This window comes from Lynx canadensis, chromosome A3 (assembly GCF_007474595.2).
Source record: "Lynx canadensis isolate LIC74 chromosome A3, mLynCan4.pri.v2, whole genome shotgun sequence".
Classification (NCBI taxonomy): Eukaryota; Metazoa; Chordata; class Mammalia; order Carnivora; family Felidae; genus Lynx; species Lynx canadensis.
In genome coordinates this window covers 120,808,503-120,831,003 of record NC_044305.1, presented here as the reverse complement: position 1 = coordinate 120,831,003, position 22,501 = coordinate 120,808,503, and the positions used below count along the sequence as shown (strand labels likewise).

General features: G+C 38.5%; 1 protein-coding gene across 14 annotated transcripts in view; it reads right to left on the bottom strand.

Annotated features, from left to right (window-relative positions):
• ITSN2 (intersectin 2) overlaps nucleotides 1-22,501 on the bottom strand; it is a 151,144-nt gene that overhangs the window by 115,396 nt on the left and 13,247 nt on the right. The gene's annotated exons all lie outside the window — the stretch shown is intronic.

Sequence of the window (22,501 nt, the reverse complement as noted above, 5' to 3'; positions counted from 1 at the left end):
CCACAGGTTTAAAAAAATTATCTAGAATTACTATAACATATATGTTTATCTAAACATAACTAAATGCACTAGGGAAAGAAGTAACTTTGGGAATTAACAGCTGTGATTTAAATCCCAACTCTGCTATTTTCCTAGCTGTGACCATGGGAGAGTTATTAACCTTTCTGAGTCTCAGATTCCTTATCTATAAAAAATACTTTGCATTAGAGTTGTTTTAAGTATTAAACATAATCCAGTACACTGCTTGAGATACAGTGAGTGTTTGATAAATGCCTGCTATTTTGCAAACATCCAGGAAGGAAGAGTGCAGTATAATTTTGAATCCTGAATTATTTTACTATGAATAAATTCAAAATTCAAAATTTATTCCACAAATCTTGAGGGTAGGACTGGCTAGGGCGAGTGAAGACGTAGCAAATTTACAACAATGTACTTAGTAATTAAAACCATGGATTATAACATTGTAGGGAAACATCACTATATTAAAAGACCATTCAGTAGCTCTCCAATTTACCCAAATCATTGAAATATTAACATTTTTAGAAGCCCAAAGAAAAATGTTTGCACAAGCCATTGGAACAAAGAAGTCATAAACAGTTACGCATCATGGCAAGGTGTCACTGGAGAAGCTGGCTAACCAGCTACCAAGAAGTGCTACAAGGTACTATATGTTAGTCAATTCAGTGTGCTTGAAGAGATGTATAACTGTATCAGTATAACCACCAAAAGTCACACTAACAAAAGATTGGTATATAAATCCAACATACTGATTTACAAAGAGAAATTTAATAGCCAAGAAACTAACAGTAGTTTTTCTTCCTATAAAGCAAACTATAATGTCTACTAAATGTCGATCAGATCATTATGTGGTGAGCAAAGGGAGTCGACAGTGATTAGAATGCTTAATGCTATCAGGCACTAACAGGCCGACACATTTTATCTACACAAGAACATGCGAGGACAACCCAACAGGGATGGTTCAATCTCCAATAATACTTTGAATGGCACTACCAACTTTACTCTTCTGACTCCCACCTTTTCTGTATGCTACCAACCTCCCTCTTAAAGTGTACATTCTTTCTTTAGAATGTTAGTTCTTTCTTTAGTGCAGCTTCTACATAGCTAAGGAAACTGTCAATAAAACTGAAAGACAAGCTACTGAATGGGAGAAGGTATTTGGGAATGACATATCTGATAAAGGGTTAGTATCCAAACTATATAAAGAACATATAAAACCCAACACCCAAAAAACAAATGATCTAATTAAAAATGGGCAGATGAACAGACATTTTTCAAAGAAAGACATATAGACGGTCAACAGACACATGAAAAGATGCTCAATATCACTAATCATTGGGAAATGCAAATCAAAATCACAATGAGATATCACCTCACACCTGTCAGAATAGCTAAAATGAAAAACACAAGAAACAAGTGTTGTTGAGGATGTGGAGAAAAAGGAACCCTCTTGCACTATTGGTAGGAATGTGAACTGGTACAGCCACTATGGAAGACAGTATGCAGGTTCCTCAAAAATTAAAAATAGCATTACCATATGATCCAGTACTTCCATTAATGGGTATTTACCCAAAGAACGTGAAAACACTAATTTGAAAAGGTATATGCACCCCTATGTTTACTGCAGCATTATTTACAATAGCCAAATCACGGAAGTAGTCCAGTTGTCCATCTACAGATAATGAATAAAGAAAATGTGGTATATATATAAAATAGAAAATTACTTAGCCATAAAAAAGAATGATCTTGCCATTTGCAACAACATAGATGGATCCAGAGAGTATAATGCTAAGTGAAATGAGTCAGAGAAACACAAATAATTTCACTCATATGCAGAATTTAAGAAACAAAGAAAAGAGACAAACCAAAAAACAGACTCTTTTTTAAAAAAATTTTTAATGTTTTTATCTATTTTTGAGAAAGAGAGAGACAGAGCATGAGCAAGGGAGGGTAAGAGAGAGAGGGAGACACAGAATCGGAAGCAGGCTCCAGGCTCTGAGCTGTCAGCACAGAGCCCGACGTGGGGCTCGAACTCACAAACCCTGAGATCATGACCTGAGCCAAAGTCGGACGCTTAACCGTCTGAGCCACCCAGGCGCCCCCAGACTCTTATAGAGAACAGGTGGTTACCAGAGTGGACGTGGGGTGGGGCTGGGGGTGAATGTGTGCACTAGGTGAAGGGGATTAAGAGTACACTTAACATGATGAGCAGTAAGTAATTTGTATAAAGTCACTGAATCACTATGTTAACTTTACTGGAATGAAAAAAAAAATCTTTACTGCAATGGAGCTTTAAACCTGTTACCACACTTAGACTTCACCTGTAACTATACTCTTCTTAGGTAGGGAGGAAATTCTACCTATGTACAAGTTGGTTTTTTCTTCACTCCTTTCTCCAAAGGTAATATAAAGTTCAGCTTTTTGAGTTGTCTACCGCACAGAAAAGTAGTATCTAAACCATGGTGGAGTAGTCAAGAACTCACTTAAGGAGTAAGAATTAGTTATAATTGTAACATTAAGAACACTGAATTTGAACCCATAGCTCGCTAGGAGTTTTAAAAAGGTTTTAAGGAGAGGCACACAGATTTCACTTAAGACAATCAATGGTGAAGAAAAGACCAAGACTACATCAGGGAGATCAGTTAGGTAAGAGATGAAAACAACAACTGGCACCTGATCTAAAATAGTGACAGACAGATGGGGCACCTGGGTGGCTCAGTCGGTTAAGTGGCCAACTTCAGCTCAGGTTGATCTCACTGTTCATGAGTTAGAGCCCCGCATCAGGCTCTGTGCTGACAGCTCAGAGCCTGGAGCCTGCTTTGAATTCTGTGTCTTCCTCTCTTTCTGCCCCTCTCCCACTCATGCACTGTCTCTCTCTTTCTCTCTCAAAAATAAACATTTAAAAAATAAAATAGTGACAGATGGAACAGAAGAGATAGGATGAACTAGAAAAACAATGAAGGGTTTAAAACAGGTAGAATTCAGCAACTCTTTATATACAAAGGACTATGAAGTAAAAGGAATCAAAGAGATGACTCCCAGAATTTGTCTGTGAGACTGGGTGAACTAGTTTAAAAAAAAAGTGAACAGAGAGGAGGTCTCATAAATCAATTTATGACGAAAACTTCCTCAATATAGAAATTCTACAAAAAAGAATAACACTTTTACTTTCCCCATTTTAAATTATCATCAGTAATGTTAAACCAAAATAAGTTACATGCCTGCAAAGAAACTATTTACTTACAAATATGCAGTAGGTCTATTTATTAGGTCTCTGAGACTGAGATAGTTTTAAAATGTAGGAGAAAAATCCTCCAAAAGCATTACATGCAACACACTGTATAACTGCATAAAAGCTTGTGAATTACCAAAGACAGTTTGAAGAGAAAGCATGCACTTACAAAAGACAAAGAAGAGGATCCCAGGATCACAAAGCCTTAATCAGTTAGATCTAGGTTTAAAACTTAAAGATTACCTATCTAGGACTTCTGGCTAGTCATTACATATTCTATGAATACATCAGAATGCCACATAACAGATGCTCAATAATCACAGGTATAATTCTGAAATAAAACCAAAGAATGAATCAAATAATATAAAGGGCAGGGAGGGCAAATCCCTTCAAACAAGCTGAAGGAACTGGTATTACAGAATCTTTTTTTTTTTTTTTAACATTTATTTTTGAGAGACAGAGAGAGCATGAGTGGGGGAGAGGCAGAGAGAGAGGGAGACATAGAATTTGAAGCAGGCTTCAGGGTCTGAGCTGTCAGCACAGAGCCCTATGTGGGGCTCAAACCCACTAACCGTGAGATCATGACCTGAGCCGAAGTCAGACACTTAACCGACTGAGCCACCCAGCAGCCCCCAGAATCTTCTTTACCTGGTACACGAGATCTAGCCTGCCATGCATACAGGTATCATATTCCTACTTGTATGTATGCATGTGACATTTGATTGACTGTGGTAACATCTGACTACGGTAGCACAATTTGTTGGAACCAATAAGCTTTTAAAGCATGCTATTTCATACCTGTTGTCTTTGTATCAATTCTTTCTGCCCTGTCGTTGAATTGCTTAACAATTCTACTAATCTACCTGGATAGTACCTACGCAAAAAAATAACAATTGGAATTTTGAAAAATTCAACAGGTACATTTTACATTAAAAATATCAATTGTTTTACTCTATGTAATCATAATAGCTACCATTTAATAAGTGCCTAGTATTAATGCAATACACTTCTATTACTCACTTATGTGTCATGCTCAATACTGAGAATCTAATATGTTCTCGGAGCTTCAGAGGAGAAACAGACGAGATTGGAGAATCGGCTTCCAGGTGCCAGATACTGCTGGACACCTTTAATAACACGAATAATCTTCACTATATCCCTGCAAGGCAGGTGATACTGTATTCATTTCACAGATGAGGAAAGTGAAAGGTTAAATTACTTGCCTAAATTCACCAAGTGATGAAGCCAGCATGCAATCCCAAACCTAACTCTAAAGCCCATGGGGCTTCCCAGGGGCTTTATCTGCCTCCTCTTCTCTTAAATGGGCATAATAATTTTTTTTTAATTTTTTACATGTATTTATTTTTGAGAGAGACAGAGCACAAGTGGGGGAGGGGCAGAGATAGAAGGAGACAGATTTGTTTTTCTTAATTTTTTTTTAATGTTTTATTTCTGAGACAGAGAGAGACAAGAGCATGAGTGGGGGAGGGGCAGAGAGAGAGGGAGACACAGAATCAGAAAGCAGGCTCCAGGCTCTGAGTGGTCAGCACAGAGCCCGATGTGGGACTCGAACTCACAAACCGTGAGATCATGGCCTGAGCCGAAGTGGGTCGCTCAACCAACTGAGCCATCCAGGCGCCCCAAGGAGACACAGAATTTGAAGCAGACTCCAGGCTCTGAGCTGTCAGCACAGAGCCCAACACAGGGCTCAAACTCACAAACCTCGAGATTATGACCGGATGCTTAACTGACTGAGGCACCCGGGTGCCCCAATGGGCATAAGAATTAATGATGAATGGGTCACAGCTTCCTGCAAGGAGCAGGTCAACTTAATGTTGGCACATTTGTAGGGGAGAAGGCAAACATACCAGAGATGTCTTCCAACACATAGGTCCACACATATAGGTCTATGATGTACACAAATTAGGGGACAGCTAATTCTTGGTCCTCTTGGTGTAACCCTCTCAGAGGAAGAAAGGAGTAATCAGCATCTCCCCAGCTACATGCCTGCTGCCAGTTTCAGGCATGTGTGATTGGAGTCAGCATCCAACACCTGTCCCTATTCCTTAAAAGGGGTAACATGTAATGATGGGCAATCTTGGCAGTTTGCAGTTATCATATATTTAAAACACTGTTATTAATTACCTATGGCTTTAGGATATTCATATGGAGACTTTCTTGCACATTATAAATAGAGGACTGCCACTGTTACCTTTTTAGACACCACAAACACATGTGTGGTAAATGGCAGGCACACGGCAAAGAAGAAAGCAGTGGATTAATACGATGTAAATACCACTTGTAGAAAATGCAGGAACTATGTTCATACTAAGGAGAGAAAAGTAGAAATTCTTCAACAGGAGCAGGAAATCCTTCTTTAAAATCCAGAGAGGGGAAAACTGTAGCCATTTTAAGTTAAAAATAGCTCGATTAAAGCTGGATTTTTTTTGTCTGTTTAGAAGAACAGAACTTTAGAAGGAAACAATCACAGTAATTAGTCCAAAACCTTCAATTTTCAGGACGGGAAAACTAAGAGACTTGTATAATCTCACAGGGCTAGTAAGCAGCAAAACTGGTTCTAGAAACCACATCTCTTCTGTCCAATGCTCAGGACATAGGAGTTTCCCAACTCACCTGACTGTATCACTGGGGACACTTCATAATGTAGAGACTCCCAGGTACATCACTGGGAGATTGTGGGAATTAGGGCATGAACATCCTAAAATGGTCTTCCTGCCTTGAGACCCTTCTGGAAAGCTACTAGTTTTCTTTCTTCCACAATACCTACTAATGCCCTTCTCCTGATAAAATTATGTCACGATTGCAAGTTCAAGCCCAAATTTGTTAGTAAGAAACATGGTATGAAACATGATTCAAAACCTCACCTCAATCTATTTTACCACATTCATCTCTAAACATGACCCCTTGACTCACATGTTCTAAGAACATCACCTTTTGAGGGGAGGGGGAATCATGATGCTTTTTTCACTCCTCGATTTCTCTGTAAAGAACTGCTCTGTCACATTCACCACACCTCCTTCTCATTCTTCAACTCCCAACTCAAAGGTCACCTCTTCTCTGAGAGACGTGTGCGCGCCCAGTTAGTCATGGTCTCCTAGGTTGTCCACAATCTAGTGCATTCCACAGTAACCTCATTTATCATACTGTATTTCAATTTCACATGTTTCACTTGTTCTGGGCAGAGGCCATTTTTTGTTTAGGTCTAGTGCTAAAACAGATCTCCCAGAGAAAATGCTCAGTAAATATTTGCTGAACAAATAAATGAATTGGGTAAATGAGTAGTATGGGTAAGATAAACAAAAACAAAGCAAGGGAAGCACGGAGAGAGGCACTGTGGAACTGAATACACAGAAAAGAAACTGGCTACACAAATGACTTCCTTGACACCCTGCAGGCCTCAGAGCTGTGGCTTTTAGAGCAAATTGTTCCTTGCAATATCCCTTTCATAATTTGTTTTTTCTTTTAAGTATGTTTTTAGAGAGTAAGTTTTATTGCCTATTGAATTCCAATTTTATATTGGGATAGGAAGGAAGGCCCGGATTTTTCAATTCTACTTTGAATCCTGCTGGTTAGCTTAAGTAAATTTGATTGAAGGCCTGCTATTCAAAAGCAAGATAATCGAGTTCGCGAAGGCATATCTTACAAAACTTTCGCCAGTGCCCCCTCCACTTCACGTGCTGTGTACATAGAGCCAACTCTTCAAACTTACTGATTAGTTAGGAGAAAATGTTCCTTCCTCATCTAATTCCTAAGGAGATCAAGGTCAGTCCCATGAGAGAATGACTGAAACAAAATTACCTACTTCTTTATAGTTTCTACAGTAAGATGAAATTTAGAGTACATATATTCTCTACAGCTGTTCCCTATCTATCCATACCTTCTTTCATTCATCCATTTATATATTTATCAAACATGAATAGTCACTATAATAGTAAGGATTTGAAAAATGTTATGAGAACCCAGAGGACAGAGCTAACACTCCTTGAGAGGTAAATTAAACTAGGGCACATATTACAAAGGAGGTAATATTTGTGTAAGAATGACCTAACGTGAGGTTAGTGACAAATTAAGTGGGTCCCATGCATGTTCAGAGTGAAAGACACTGTATAGGTGTGTGGACAGGCACTGATACAAAGAAAGGAAAAGTACCTGAATCTAACAGAAGGACTGGTTAAAAGGAAAGTACACAGTGGGTATCACAGTAAAGCCTTTCCTATTCAAAGACAGTGTGATGTGACAGCCATGTAATTTCAAAGAACGCACTTAATCTTAAGTGTTAAAAGGGACCTTAAGAAACCCAGTAGATATGGGGCACCAGGGTGTCTCAAGTCAGTTAAGCATCTGACTTTGGCTCATGTCATAAGCTCACGTCTGTGAGTTTGAGTCCCACGTCAGGTTCTGTGCTGACAGCTCAGAGTCTGGAGCCTGCTTCCGTTCTGTGTCTCCCTCTCTCTCTGCCCCTTCCCCGCTTGCACTCTATCTCCCTCTCTCAAAAATAAACATTAAAAAAAAAAAAAAAAAACCAGTAGTTTTAAATCTTGCTCCTCCCAGTTCTAGAAATTTCAAAAAGAGATACAACAGAGGTAGGATAAGGAAGAGGGAAGGAGGCTGGAAGAGGATATCAAGTTCAATGAAAGTGGCTCTGTTTTTGTGTTTTATATACTGAGGCTTCTCTATAATATTTTATCTGATGATTTTTCTTTTTAAAAAAAGAGTTAAAAGCATACTGAATTCCATCCCCCTCATTTTAGAAACAAAGAGAAGCCAAATAGATTAAGTAACTTGCCAAGATCACACAATTTAAGGAACAAAGTATGTCATGCTAATGATTTTGAATTTCACTGTGCAAGTCATAGAGAGCAAGTATTTAAAACACAGTATATGTTCCAGCTAGAGGCCCAGATTTGGTAGTGACCAAGGACCAGGAATAGGTGTCTTAATGTCAGTGGGTGACTTTATTCAGGGAAAGCATATATAAGAAACACGAGAAGAACCTCATCTTTTAAGGGCAAAGGAAGAGAATTCTGAAAATACGGCAACTGAACCGGACAAGAGTATCTTGAGAAAGGGATACCAGTTATGAAGTGAAGGACGTAATTCAGATGGTGTGAATTTGAATGTAGACAATAGAGAAGAGGGATTTCCGAGGTAGAACGGATAGCATTTTCTGATCAGCTAAATGCTGATGAAAGAAGAACATCAAGATCAGTTTCTATCTTGGGTGACAGGAGAGTGGTAATATTAACCAAGACAGAAGCTCTAAGAAAGTAGAAATCTGGATATAAGATTTGGGGGGTGGGCAACAAAATGTTCAATTTTTAACTTACCTAATCTGACATACCTATAAAGACACACAGGTGGGAACATCTAAGAGACAGTAAGGATTCTGTCCAGGCTGCGGACCCAGATTTAGTAGTTCTCATGGACTGGGAAGGGTTGTACACGTCAGTGAATGACATTATCCACAAAAAGCATGTACAGGAAACAGGAGAACAATCAGAAAAGAGGTTAAAAAAAAAAAAAGGAGAAATCAGGATATAAAGAAAGTGTTTCAAGATAATGGTCATAATTGTCAAATGTCACAGAAGTCAAGACTAAGCCATCAGTTTTGGCAATCTGCTTGAGAGTAGTTCCAGTGCAGGGAACTGGCTGTAAAAGTCAAACTGAAGTAAACCAGGCAGTAATTGGCAGGTGAAGTGTAGGTGACTCAAGAAGGACAGAGGAAAAAAGGGTGGGAGGAGAGATAACAGGCTTTAGAAAAGAGGCAAGGTTATAAGGCTCTCCTTTTAGATGGGAGAATAAAACTATTTTTAGAGGAAGAGGGAGAGATTTAATTTCCAAAAGGAGGAGGAAAGGAGGTTACCTAATAATGGAAGCTGGAGTCCAGAGAAAGGAGACAGCTCTACAGTATAAAGCAAGAACATGGGGCACACAGTTCTGGCTCTGGGAATATAGGACAAGAAAGATACATAAGGGTGAAAGATACATATAAGTTGGGAAGCAAAAGGAAAAGGAGTTGACAAAGTACAGCTTTTCTTTGCAACCCTTTTTCCTCTCTTCTCTTTGGGCCCAGACAGTCTAAAGGGCAGGGCTGAAAACAAACTCTTGGATCTCCTGGGCCCCCAGGTGCCTACGCACAAATTTCTCTTCAAGCAACAAGAGAAGGTCACATGCAAATATGTTTGTTCCCATGAATCAACTAGATATGTGCATTTCAGCTTGTGTTCAATTAGCTTATGCCTTACACATGGAAACATCTGTTACATGAAAGAATGTGGGAGAAAAACATCCTAGGCAGAGGTAATTGCATGTGCAAAAGCAGAGTGAAGATGGGGCGCCTGGGTGGCTCAATTGGTTAAGACTCTGACTTCAGCTCAGCCCAAAGCCTGCCTCAAATCCTGTCTCCCTCTCTCTTTGCCCCTTCCCCGTTCTCTCTCTCTCTCCAAAATAAAAATTAAAAAAAAAAAAAAACTTAAAAAAAAAAAGGAGAGTGAAGAGCATGGCCTGGGAAAATAGGTGGCAGCTAATTCACATGAAATAGTGAAGAGCTTAACAATGCAAAGAACTCCAACAATAGCTGTAAAAAGAAGTATTATTATAATAATACCTAGCGGACATATATGAAAGGCCCACAGTTAATATCATCCTCAATGGGGACAAACTGAGAGCTTCCCCTTAAGGTCAGGAACACCCTAACCTCAGCTATCAGACACTTAAAAAGAAATGAAAGGCATACAAATTGGCAAAGAAGAAGTCAAACTTTCACTCTTCACAGATGACGTGATACTCTACATGGAAAACCCAAAAGACTCCACCAAAAAACTGCTACAACTGGTATGTGAATTCAGCAAAGTCTCAGGATATAAAATCAAAGTACAGAAATCAGGTGCATTTCTATACACCAATAATGAAACAGCAGAAAGAGAAATCAAGGCATCGATCCCATTTACAACTGCGCCAAAATTCATAAATACCTAGGAATAAATCTAACCAGAGGTAAAAGATCTGTATACTGAAAACTATAGAAAGCTTATGAAAGAAACTGAAGAAGACACAAAGAAATGGAAAAACATTCCATGCCCATGGATTAGAAGAACACGTATTGTTAAAATGTCAATAATACCCAAAGCAATCTACACATTCGACGCAATCCCTATCAAAATAACACCAACATTCTTCACAGAGCTAGAACAATCCTAAAATTTGTATGCAAATAGAAAAGACCCTGAATAGCCAAAGCAATTCTGACAAAGAAAACCAAAGCTGGAGGCATCACAATTCCGGACTTTAAGCTGGATTACAAAGCTGTAATCATCAAGACAGCATGGTAGTGGCACAAAAACAGACACTCAGATCAATGGAACAGAATAGACAACCCAGAAATGGACCCACAAACGTATGGCCAACTAATTTTTGACAAAGCAGGAAAGAACATCCAATGGAATAAAGACAATCTCTTCGGCAAATGGTGCTGGGAAAAGTGGACAGCGACATGCAGAAAAATGAACCTGGACCACTTTCTTACACCACACACAAAAATAAACTCAAAATGGATGAAAGACCTAAACATAAGCCAGGAAGCCATCAAAATCCTAGAGGAGAAAACAGGAAACAACCTCTTTGTTTTTTTTTTGTTTTGTTTTTTTTGTATGTTTATTTTATTTTTTTATTTTATTTTATTTTTTTTTAATGAAATTTATTGACAAATTGGTTTCCATACAACACCCAGTGCTCATCCCAAAAGGTGCCCTCCTCAATACCCATCACCCACCCTCCCCTCCCTCCCACCCCCCATCAACCCTCAGTTTGTTCTCAGTTTTTAACAGTCTCTTATGCTTTGGCTCTCTCCCACTCTAACCTCTTTTTTTTTTTTTTCCTTCCCCTCCCCCATGGGTTCCTGTTAAGTTTCTCAGGATCCACGTAAGAGTGAAACCATATGGTATCTGTCTTTCTCTGTATGGCTTATTTCACTTAGCATTACACTCTCCAGTTCCATCCACGTTGCTACAAAGGGCCATATTTCATTTTTTCTCATTGCCACATAGTACTCCATTGTGTATATATACCACAATTTCTTTATCCATTCATCAGTTGATGGACATTTAGGCTCTTTCCATAATTTGGCTATTGTTGAGAGTGCTGCTATGAACATTGGGGTACAAGTGCCCCTATGCATCAGTACTCCTGTATCCCTTGGATAAATTCCTAGCAGTGCTATTGCTGGGTCATAGGGTAGGTCTATTTTTAATTTTCTGAGGAACCTCCACACTGCTTTCCAGAGCGGCTGCACCAATTTGCATTCCCACCAACAGTGCAAGAGGGTTCCCGTTTCTCCACATCCTCTCCAGCATCTATAGTCTCCTGATTTGTTCATTTTGGCCACTCTGACTGGCGTGAGGTGATACCTGAGTGTGGTTTTGATTTGTATTTCCCTGATAAGGAGCGACGCTGAACATCTTTTCATGTGCCTGTTGGCCATCTGGATGTCTTCTTTAGAGAAGTGTCTATTCATGTTTTCTGCCCATTTCTTCACTGGGTTATTTGTTTTTCAGGTGTGGAGTTTGGTGAGCTCTTTATAGATTTTAGATACTAGCCCTTTGTCCGATATGTCATTTGCAAATATCTTTTCCCATTCCGTTGGTTGCCTTTTAGTTTTGTTGGTTGGAAACAACCTCTTTGACCTCGGCCGCAGCAGCTTCTTACCTGACATGTCTCTGGAGGCAAGGGAAATAAAAGCAAAAATGAACTATTGAGACCTCACAAAAATAAAAAGCTTCTGCACAGTGAAGGGAATAACAAAACTAACAGGCAAATGACAGAAGGGGAGAAGATATTTGCAAATGACATATCAGATAAAGAGTTAGTATCCAAAATCTATAAAGAACTTATTAAACTCAACACCCAAAAACAAATAATCCAGTGAAGAAATGGGCAGAAGACATGATTAGACACTTTTCCAAAGAAGACATCCAGATGGCTAACAGGCATAAGAAAAGATGCTCAACATCACTCATCAGGGAAATACAAATCAAAACCACAATGAGATACCACCTCACACCTGTCAGAATGGCTAACACTAACAACTCAGACAACAACAGATGTTGGTAAGGATGTGGAGAAAGGGGAACCCTTTTGCACTGTTGGTGGGAATACAAACTGGTGCAGCCACTCTGGAAAACAGTTTGGAGGTTCCTCAAAAAATTAAAAAGGACACAGCAGTTGCACTACTGGGTATTTATCTAAAGGATACAAAAATGCTGATCTGAAGGGGCACATGCACCCCTACGTTTAACGCAGCACTATCAGCCAAATTATGGAAAGAGCCCAAATGTTCATCAACTAATGAATGGATAAAGAAGATATAGTGTGTGTGTGTGTGTGTGTGTGTGTGTGTACAGAAGATATAGTGTATACACACACACACACACATACACACACACGATGGAATACTACTCAGAGATCAAAAAGAATGAAATCTTGCATTTACAACAATGTGGATGGAACTAGAGTGTATTATGCTAAGCAAAATAAGTCAGACAGAGACAGACAAACGTCATATGATTTCACTCATATGATGAGTGAAAATTCTACAGAATTTTTTTTAATGTTTAATTTAGAGCAAGAAAGAGAGTACAAGTGGGAGAGGGGCACAGAGCGAGGGAGACACAGAATCTGAAGCAGGCTTCAGGCTGAGCTGTCAGCACAGCACCCAACAAGAGGCTCAAACTTATGAACCATGAGATCATGACCTGAACTGAAGTCAGACACTTAACCGACTGAGCCACCCAGGTGCCCCCACTCATATGTAGAATTTAAGAAACTCAACAGATGAACACAGGGGAAGGGAAGGAAAAATAAGATAAAAACAGAGAAGGAGGCAAACCATAAGAGACTCTTAAATACAGAGAACAGAGTTGCTGGAGGGGAAGTGGGTGGGTAGATGGGCTAAATGGGTGATGAGCATTAAGGAGGGCACTTGTTGGGATGAGCACTGGGTGTTCTATGTAAGTGATGAGTCACTGGGTTCTACTCCTGAAACCAATACTACACTGTATGTTTACTAACTTGAATTTAAATAAATACATTTTAAAAAGTAATAATAATACCTAGCTGAAAGAAATGTAAATTAGCACAACTATTTGGAAAGGAATTTGGAAATGTATTCATTTATAGCCTGCCCTTCTTCCAGAAATAAAGCTCCTGCAAAAATATAAAAAACATTAAAAAGTAGATGGGTAAATGAAGGTAAACAAAAAATAAGTGATCACTTATACTTTTAACTTTTGCATATGTCTGACAGTTTTCATAAATAAAATTTGAAAAAGAAAATTAGTTTTGGCCTTCATACATCTGACTTGACCACTAGCTCTCCTTCAGTGTTGTCCCCTACAATCACCAGAGCAATTCCTTGACTGCTTTCACATCCACTTCACTATCCCCCCTCCAACATTATTCCTATACTTCCTATATCCTATATCCAGAGGATCCTGCCCACATCCTGGCCTCCAAGTCTTTGACCCCCTGTATTCCAAACATCTTACCCTTCATCTTACCTCAGCCAGGCACTCCCAGGTCACACCGTGGGCCTTGTTATCACTGAAGACTGCGCTCCTCTGTAACCCACCTCAAGCCCCCCACTCTCCCTTCACCAGAACCTCACTCAAAAGCCCATTCTCTCTAGTTCTCAGACTCTGGCAATTCTTAACTCTACCAGGACCTACAAAATATTGGTCTCAGCAACTTTCCACCATCCCTCATTCTTCCTTATGCCCTAATATCCCCTCCCTTAGGTCCTAATATCCCTCTTTACCCAAATAATTACCACTATTATTAAGTAACTCATTGTATACATCCTCAAGTTCACGTTCTTCTCTCCCTTTATACTATTCATCTGGTAAAATCTCACTGCTATTCCATGGCCATACAAATGAAGGTGCTGACTGGCGTCACTAAACTCTGACCACTCTTGACTGCCTGACAAGTTCATGTTTCCCTAGCCTATCTATCTGCTCCCCTCTCTCCTTGATGACCATTTCACACTCCTCTCCCTCACTCTGCCAGACTCGTAACATGTGTCATAAAAACTTTTCATCCGGCTTGTTGCCTTTTGATTTGAAAGCATCTTTTACTATACCAACCTCTTTATTTTTATACCAAAATTTGTCAATCTTTTCCTTCATGACTACTGATTATTGTTATGCTAAGAAAGCCCTGTCTCATACCATACATACCAAATATGTATTTTTTTAATTTTTTAAATTTATTTTTGAGACAGAGAGACACAGAGACACAGAATCTGAGGCAGGCTCCAGGCTCTGAGCTGTTAGCACAGAGCCTGATGCCGGGCTCGAACCCACGAGCTGTGAGATCATGAGCTGAGCTGAAGTCAGACATTTAACAGACTGAGCCACCCAGGCACCCCCCAAATATGTATTTTTGAAATTACATATTTGATCTGGATTTTTATTTTGGAGTGGAAAGAACAGCTATGAATCTAAAGTGTTTACTCCTCTACCATCATCACCACTTACAATGTCTAGTACTTTTTGTGAAACCATTTATGAAATAATTCAGCCTTCCCAACTGATCTAAAATGCATCTCTTTTCTCGTACACTAAGTGTACACACAAGGCTACACTTATTTCAGTTTGTGGGTTTTCCCATGGACTCTTGTATGAGACTTCTAACTACCACAGCACTAGAATATGCAAATCCCTATCTACCCACTATCATCTTTTTCTATAATTTTCCTATTTTCAGACGTTTATTTTTATGTCTTTCAGTGGGATTTTACTCATCTCATTTAATTCTAGGCACTTTATGGTTATGGTAATATTACATATTAATTTCATATATTTTTGGTATATGAGAAAACTTTTCATTTTGGTAAGTTATTACTTTTTTAAGTTTTATTTTTATTATTTATTTTGAGGGATGGGCAGAAAGAGGGAGAGAAAGAATCCCAAACAGGCTCCGTGCTATCAGTGCAGAGCCTGACGTGGGGCTCCTGAACCAAAATCAAGAGTTGGACATTTAATGAACTGAGCCATGCAGATGCCCCTTGTTAAATTTATATTACAATGAATGTGTCAGGTTAACTTGCCTGCCTGGCCCATGTTTATTTGTCTCACAAGAAGCACATCAGACAAATTCCAACAGGAGAGCATCCTACAGTATAACCAGTACCCTTCAACACTGTCAAAGTCATCCAAAACAAGGAAAAGTCTGAGTAACTGTCACAACCAAGAGGAGCCTAAGGGTCCATGACAACTAAATGTATTGTGGTATCCTAGATGGGATTCTGGAACAGAAAGAAAAAGCACCAGATAAAAACTACGGAACAATGAATAAAGCATGGATGTTAGTTAGTAATACACGCATCGATACTGGTTAATTGTAACATATATGCCATATGAATGTAAGTTATTAATAAATAGGTAAAACTGGGTGGAAGGGTAGACGGGAAATCCTGTACTATCTGCTCAGTTTTTCTGTAAATTTTAAGCCGTTCAATAAAGGTGTATATATTTTTTCTTAAAAAGGCAAATACCATGGAAGTAGAAAGCTTCGGGCAGAGTAAAGGTAAAACATGTACCCTAAATTTGACAACATTCATCTAAAACAAAATACCTACTTAGCCCACTTATAGGAATTTATCTTAATAATCCAAAGAGGGAAAATAGAATGTAAGGATGCATATTACAGTGCCATCAATATTTTTAAAAAATACAAATAAGGTTACTTTATCCAACAGAGAAAGGAATAAGAAAATAAATTTCACTCAATACTACACATCTACTACAAATGATAATTTCAAGGCTATAGTGGATACGTAATATCTGTGATATAAAGTTTTTAAAAAATACAAAATTCTGGGGCGCCTGGGTGGCTCAGTCAGTTAAACACCTGACTTCGGCTCAAGTCATGATCTCATGGTTCATGGGTTCGAGCCCCGCATCAGGCTGTGCTGACAGCTCAGAGCCTGGAGCCTGCTTCAGATTCTGTGTCTCCCTCTCTCTCTGTGCCTCCCCTCTTCATGCTCTGTCTCTGTCTCTCTCTCAAAAATAAAAACACTTAAAAAAATTAAAAAAATACAAAATTCTAGAATATGGAGGCAAATACTCAAAATTACATACGCACATGTCAAGGATTAGAAGAAAACCTCTTAAAGGAAAGGACTTTATCCTTGTGAAACACCTAATAGAGTATGACAGACTAAATGTTTAATATATATTCACCAAATAACGTTTATCACGGTTTTGTTTGTAATAGCAAAAACTTGAACAAACCAAACATGTGAAAACAGGAGTATGGGTAGTAAACAGAGTCTATTTACTAAATAAAAACAACACAGCCATTAATACTTATGAAAATTATGGAGTAACACAGAAAAAATATCTTCCAGGTAATAAACAGACAAAAATCTATAGTGATTCTAATTATGTAAAAATTACATAGGTGTATATATATCTATCTATATATGTATATATATATATATATATATATATATATTCTGATTCAAAAGCATTAATATGCTAAAAGTAGTTGACTTAGGCTGAAAGACTGTAAAGAATTTTCTTTTCTCTACTTTTCAAGTTTTGTTGTTGTTGCTATTTTTTTTAATCTCATAGGAACCACATATACCAAAAGGTCAAGCAATTAAAAACAGACAAATATTATGACCTTAGTAATTCAAAGAAGTCATGGTAAATTTACAACTTGTCTTTCAAAAGTTAGCAATGTCTTCTAAGGAGTTTTTTTCTCTGACACCAACCAATTCTCCAATTCTCTGACACCAACTGGGTGTCCAACAATTCCATTCAATTCTGATACTATCTAGAGTTACGCAATCCTCACACGTTAAGGCCTCAGTCCTGCAAGACTGCCTCCACTTCAGACACTGGTCACAAGTCCTGGGCCATCTTCTGACCAGCTGGCTATAAACCAGGGGTTCCCATGATCCCCTCCCTGGATTTGACAATTTGCTAGAAAAGTTCACAGAACTCAGAAAGAGTTAATCTGTGTTTACTTAAAAAAAAAAGTTGTGTTTACTGTTTTAATATAAAGGATTAAAATTCAGGAATAGCCAAATGGAAGAGACACATTGGGCAAGGTCTGGGGGGCAGGGCACGGAGCTTCCATGCCCTCTCTGGGCATGTCACCCTCCCAACACCTCAGTGCCTTTATGAACCTGGAAGCTCTCTGAAATCACTGTTCTTGAGTTTTTGTACAGCTCAATCTCCAGTGCCCACCTCCTCTTCCTAGAGGTCAGTGGGTAGGGGGAAAAGTCCAACCCTCTAATCTCTTGGTCTTTCTGGTTGTCCAGCCTCATCCTAAGGCTATCTAGGGTTACCACTCTAAGTTACCTCTGAGGTAGCATACCTCAGGTGTGATGAGAAGGGGTTTATTATGAATAAAAGACACTCATCACTCAGGAAATTCCAAAGGTTTTAGAAGCTCTGTGCCAGGCACCAAACATCAAATATACTTTTGCACGCTTTTTTAACACAATAGCAAATATAACCCAGAGCCTTGCTCTTGTCTATATTTTAGTCTATTATAAACAATATTACGCAACAAGTCTGTTTTACCAAAAACAATTAACTAAAATTACCAATCTCCTCTCAAACCCAGCCATGATACATCTAGTGCTAAAAACTACAAAGGAAAGTACACTCCTCCAGACACAGCCTACTGCAGAGGCCTAAAGAGACTGGCATCCAAAACCAATGCCACACCCCAGAAGGTCCTGTGTGGGAATAGCTTCTACCTGTGAATGGTAGTTTCCAATGTCAACCAAAACACAAACAGAACAAGAGAGCAGAGGAAAGAAAATGAAACTAGTAGCCAGTGGATACAAAAGCATTCATCCATTTTCCTAATTCTATCAGTTTAAAGTTTTTTTTTTTTTAAATATCAATTCGTTTCAATTACTGGAAAGTATGCTATGACTGCAGCAAAAAGAATACTCTAAAATAGAACGTCCTAATTTACTGAGAAAGCAAATATAAAATAATAAGTGTGGAACAAGGATTTTAAAAGCAAACTCCAAGTTCTGACAGGGAGAAAAACTACCACAAAATAACAAGAGATACTCTTACATGGAAATAGTCATGCTAAAACCAACAGTGTATCCAGAAAATATCTCTGAGCAATAACACCTAAGCAAAACAAGGCCTTACTTCCCCCAAATACTTCAAAATCACAAATTTACAAATTCTCTTCACCAATCTCAATTTTGAAGAGTCATGGACTTAAAAAAAAAAAAAAAAAAATCTGGCAATGGGGCACCTGGGTGGCTCTGACGGTTAAATGTCCAACTTCGGCTCAGGTCATGATCTCATGGTTCCTGATTTGGAGCCCCATGTCGTAAAGCCTGCTTCAGATTCTGTGTCTTCCTCTCTATCTGCCCCTCCACTGCTCACATACTCTCTCTCAAAAATAAATGAACATTAAAAAAATTTTTTTTTAAACTGGCAAACCTATCGTTGCTCTTTCTGAAAAAAACACAAATGCACAAAATGTGGCATACAATTCCAAAAGTTTCAGACCTCCAAAGCCAAAGTGTGAACTTACAGAGGATTCGTGTATTTCATAGTTAAGCCCCTTAATTATAAATACATGAATTCCCATTTTAAAAAATGTATACAATATTAGACTGTGAAAGAATCCTTCTATTTTATATTCCATTCATTCTCTATTCTAACCATGGCCCACCTAAGTGGGACAAGAGACCCAATCTAACCCCCTGCTCCCATTTTTCAGTAGAAAAAAAACTTCATGATGAAGAATTATACAATGCAACAGTTACACAAGAGCAAAATGGGCAACAAAATTGGGGTGCCTGGGTGGCTACGTTGGTTAAGCATCCAATTCTTGATTTCAGCTCAGGTCATGATCTCACAGGTTCGTGGGTTTGAGCCCCATGTGGGGCTCTGTGCTAACAGCACAGAGTCTACTTGGGATTTTCTCTCTCCTCTCTCTGCCCCTACCCTGCCCACGCTCTCAAAAACAAATAAATAAATAAGTAAATAAGAAACAAAACTAAATCTAACACTGATTCTATAATTTTTTTAACATTTATTTATTTGAGAGAGTGCACGCGTGTGCACACATGAGCAGGGGAGGGGTGGGGGGGGTCCCAAGCAGGATCTGCACTGCTAGCACAGAGCTGGACATGGGGCTTGATCCTATAACCTGAGCTGAAATCAAGAGTCAGACACTTAACCGACTGAGCCGTCTAGATGCCCCAATTCCATAATTACAGCTAATTCAAGAATAGCAACTTAAACCACATCAAACTCAAGACAATACCCATGATGCACTGAAAATCTAAGTGTGGGTGTGCACAGTAGGAATTTTTCAATGCTGGCAAAGCATTGTATAGCTAAACTAAATTAGAGCCCTCAGTAAGCTCTACAAATTGGTTAATTGTAGTTTATGAACACTAAATTTCAGTAATCGTTACTAACTCAGATTATCAGTAAGTAGTCCATACTGATATACAAAAATCGAAGACAATGGACATGAAAAAACAATAGCTCCTAAGAAATGAGGAACTAACTTGCATGTTAGTTTCATTTATCAGGAAAAGCCTTCTGCCCCAGCATGTGTCTTGAACCATACTGGAGAAGCAGCAATCTGATCCAAACATTTTCAGCCATTTTCCCACTGTGATTCTGTAGCATAACTCATCAGTAGCATAAAATCTAATCTCCTAAATTGGATCCTTCACACATTGCTGGTGGGAATGTAAAATGATTCAGCTGCTTTGGAAAACAATTTGGCATTTCCTCAAAATGTTAAGCATAGACTACCACATAACTTAGCAATTCCACCCCTAGGTATGAACCCAAGAGAAATGAAAACATAAACCTATGTCCACACAAAAGTCTGTATACAGATGCTCACAGCAATATTATTCATAGCCAAAAAGTGGAAACAACCCAAGTGTCCAACCACTGACGAATGGATAAACAAAATGTGGTATCCATACAATGGAATATTTGGTCATAAAAAGGAATGAACTATTCATATATGCCATAACAAAGATGCACCTTAAAAACATTATGGTTGTAAAAGGAACCAATCACAAAAGACCATGCATATTTTATGTTCCCATTTATATAAAATACCTAGCAGTGCAATTGCTAGGTAGTAGGGTAATTCTATTTTTCATTTTTTGAGGAGCCTCCATATTGTTTTCCAGAGTAGCTGCACCAGTTTGCATTCCCACCAACAGTGCAAAAGTGTTCCCCTTTCTCTGAATCCTCTCCAACATGTTATGTATCACAGTTTCTTTATCCATTTATCCACTCATGGCCACTGGCTTGCTTCCATTTCTTGGCTATTGTAAATAATGCTACAATAAACATAGGGTATGTATATCTTTTCGAGTTAGTGGCTTCATTTCCTTTTTTTTTAGGTCAATTTATTTATTTATTTTTTTTAAATCCAAGTTAGTTAACATATAGCGTAATAATTATTTCAGGAGAATTTAGCAATTCATCACTTACATATCACACCCAGTGCTCATCCCAACAAGTGTCCTCCTTAATGCCCTTTCACCCCTTTAGCCCTTCCCTCCACCCAACACCCTTTCAGCAACCCCGAGTTTGTTCTCTGTAACACAGTATTTATCTTTTTTTTTTTTTTTTTTAATTTTAGGACAGTTTTAGATTTTTTTTTTATTAACCTGTTTTATTTTTTATTTTTTTAAATTTACATCCAAATTAGTTACCATATAGTGCAAAATGATTTCAGGAGTAGATTCCTTAGTGCCCCTTACCCATTTAGCCCATACCCCCTCCCACAACCCCTCCCGTAATCCCCTGTTCTCCATATTTATGAGTCTCTTCTGTTTTGTCCCCCTCCCTGTTTTTACATTATTTTTGTTTCCCTTCCCTTATGTTCATCTGTTTTGTCTCTTAAAGTCCTCATATGAGTGAAGTCATATGAATTTTGTCTTTCTCTAATTTCACTTAGCATGATACCCTCCAGTTACATCCACGTAGTTGCAAATGGCAAGATTTCATTCTTTTTGATTGCCAAGTAATACTCTATCATATATATACCACATCTTCCTTATCCATTTATCCATTGATGGACATTTGGGCTCTTTCCATACTTTGGCTATTGTTGATAGTGCTGCTATAAAACATGGGGACGCATGTGGTCCTTTTGAAATAGCACACCTGTATCCCTCAGATAAATGCCTAGTAGTGCAATTGCTGGGTCATAGGGTAGTTCTATTTTTGTTTTTTTGAGGAACCTCCATACTGTTTTCCAGAGTGGCTGCACCAGCTTGCATTCCTACACAGTATTTATCTTAATTTCACTTAACAGGTACAACAAACTAAAGTCACCAATTACTAATAAGAAGGACATATTTTTCTCACTTTAATCAATATCTGAGAAAAAGGTTACTATTATTTCTACCTAAAGGCTTAGGGCCCCAAATTCACAAAGCATGTTGAGACTTAAAAGCTTCAAAGATTAAGTTTTCTATAAAAACTTATTACTAGTTCTAGTTCTGCAACTTGGCAACCTCAGTTTAAGATGTTTAAATATAGGGGCGCCTGGGTGGTGCAGTCGGTTAAGCGTCCGACTTCAGCCAGGTCACGATCTCGCGGTCCGTGAGTTCGAGCCCCGCGTCGGGCTCTGGGCTGATGGCTCAGAGCCTGGAGCCTGTTTCCGATTCTGTGTCTCCCTCTCTCTCTGCCCCTCCCCCGTTCATGCTCTGTCTCTCTCTGTCCCAAAAATAAATAAACGTTGAAAAAAAAAATTAAAAAAAAAAAAGATGTTTAAATATAAATTATAAGTCTGACCTTTTATAACTGTTAAGTTTAGCCTACAAAGAATCAACCATTAAACCGAGCAGGTATAAAAGAACAGAAATGGTAAAGTAATACTGAAGTAGTTACTATTCCAATAATATTGCAGATTTAAATTAAATCAATTCTAGAAGAACTAGTCAACAACTTTGAACAAGATAATTCACCCACACAGAGGGGAAAAAAAACACCTAAGATTAGCTTGTGACTCAGCCTGCATTGCTATGAGGGGAAGGTGGGGGAGCTGGCTATTAGGTCTGTTCTCTTCAGTCTCCTATCAGGACTAAATATGAAAACAAAACTATTTACTTGTCTTGAATAAGAAGTATAGAGGGAAAACATTCATATAGATGCTTCACCTTCAAGTAAAATATTACCTCTCTGAAACAAAGATAAC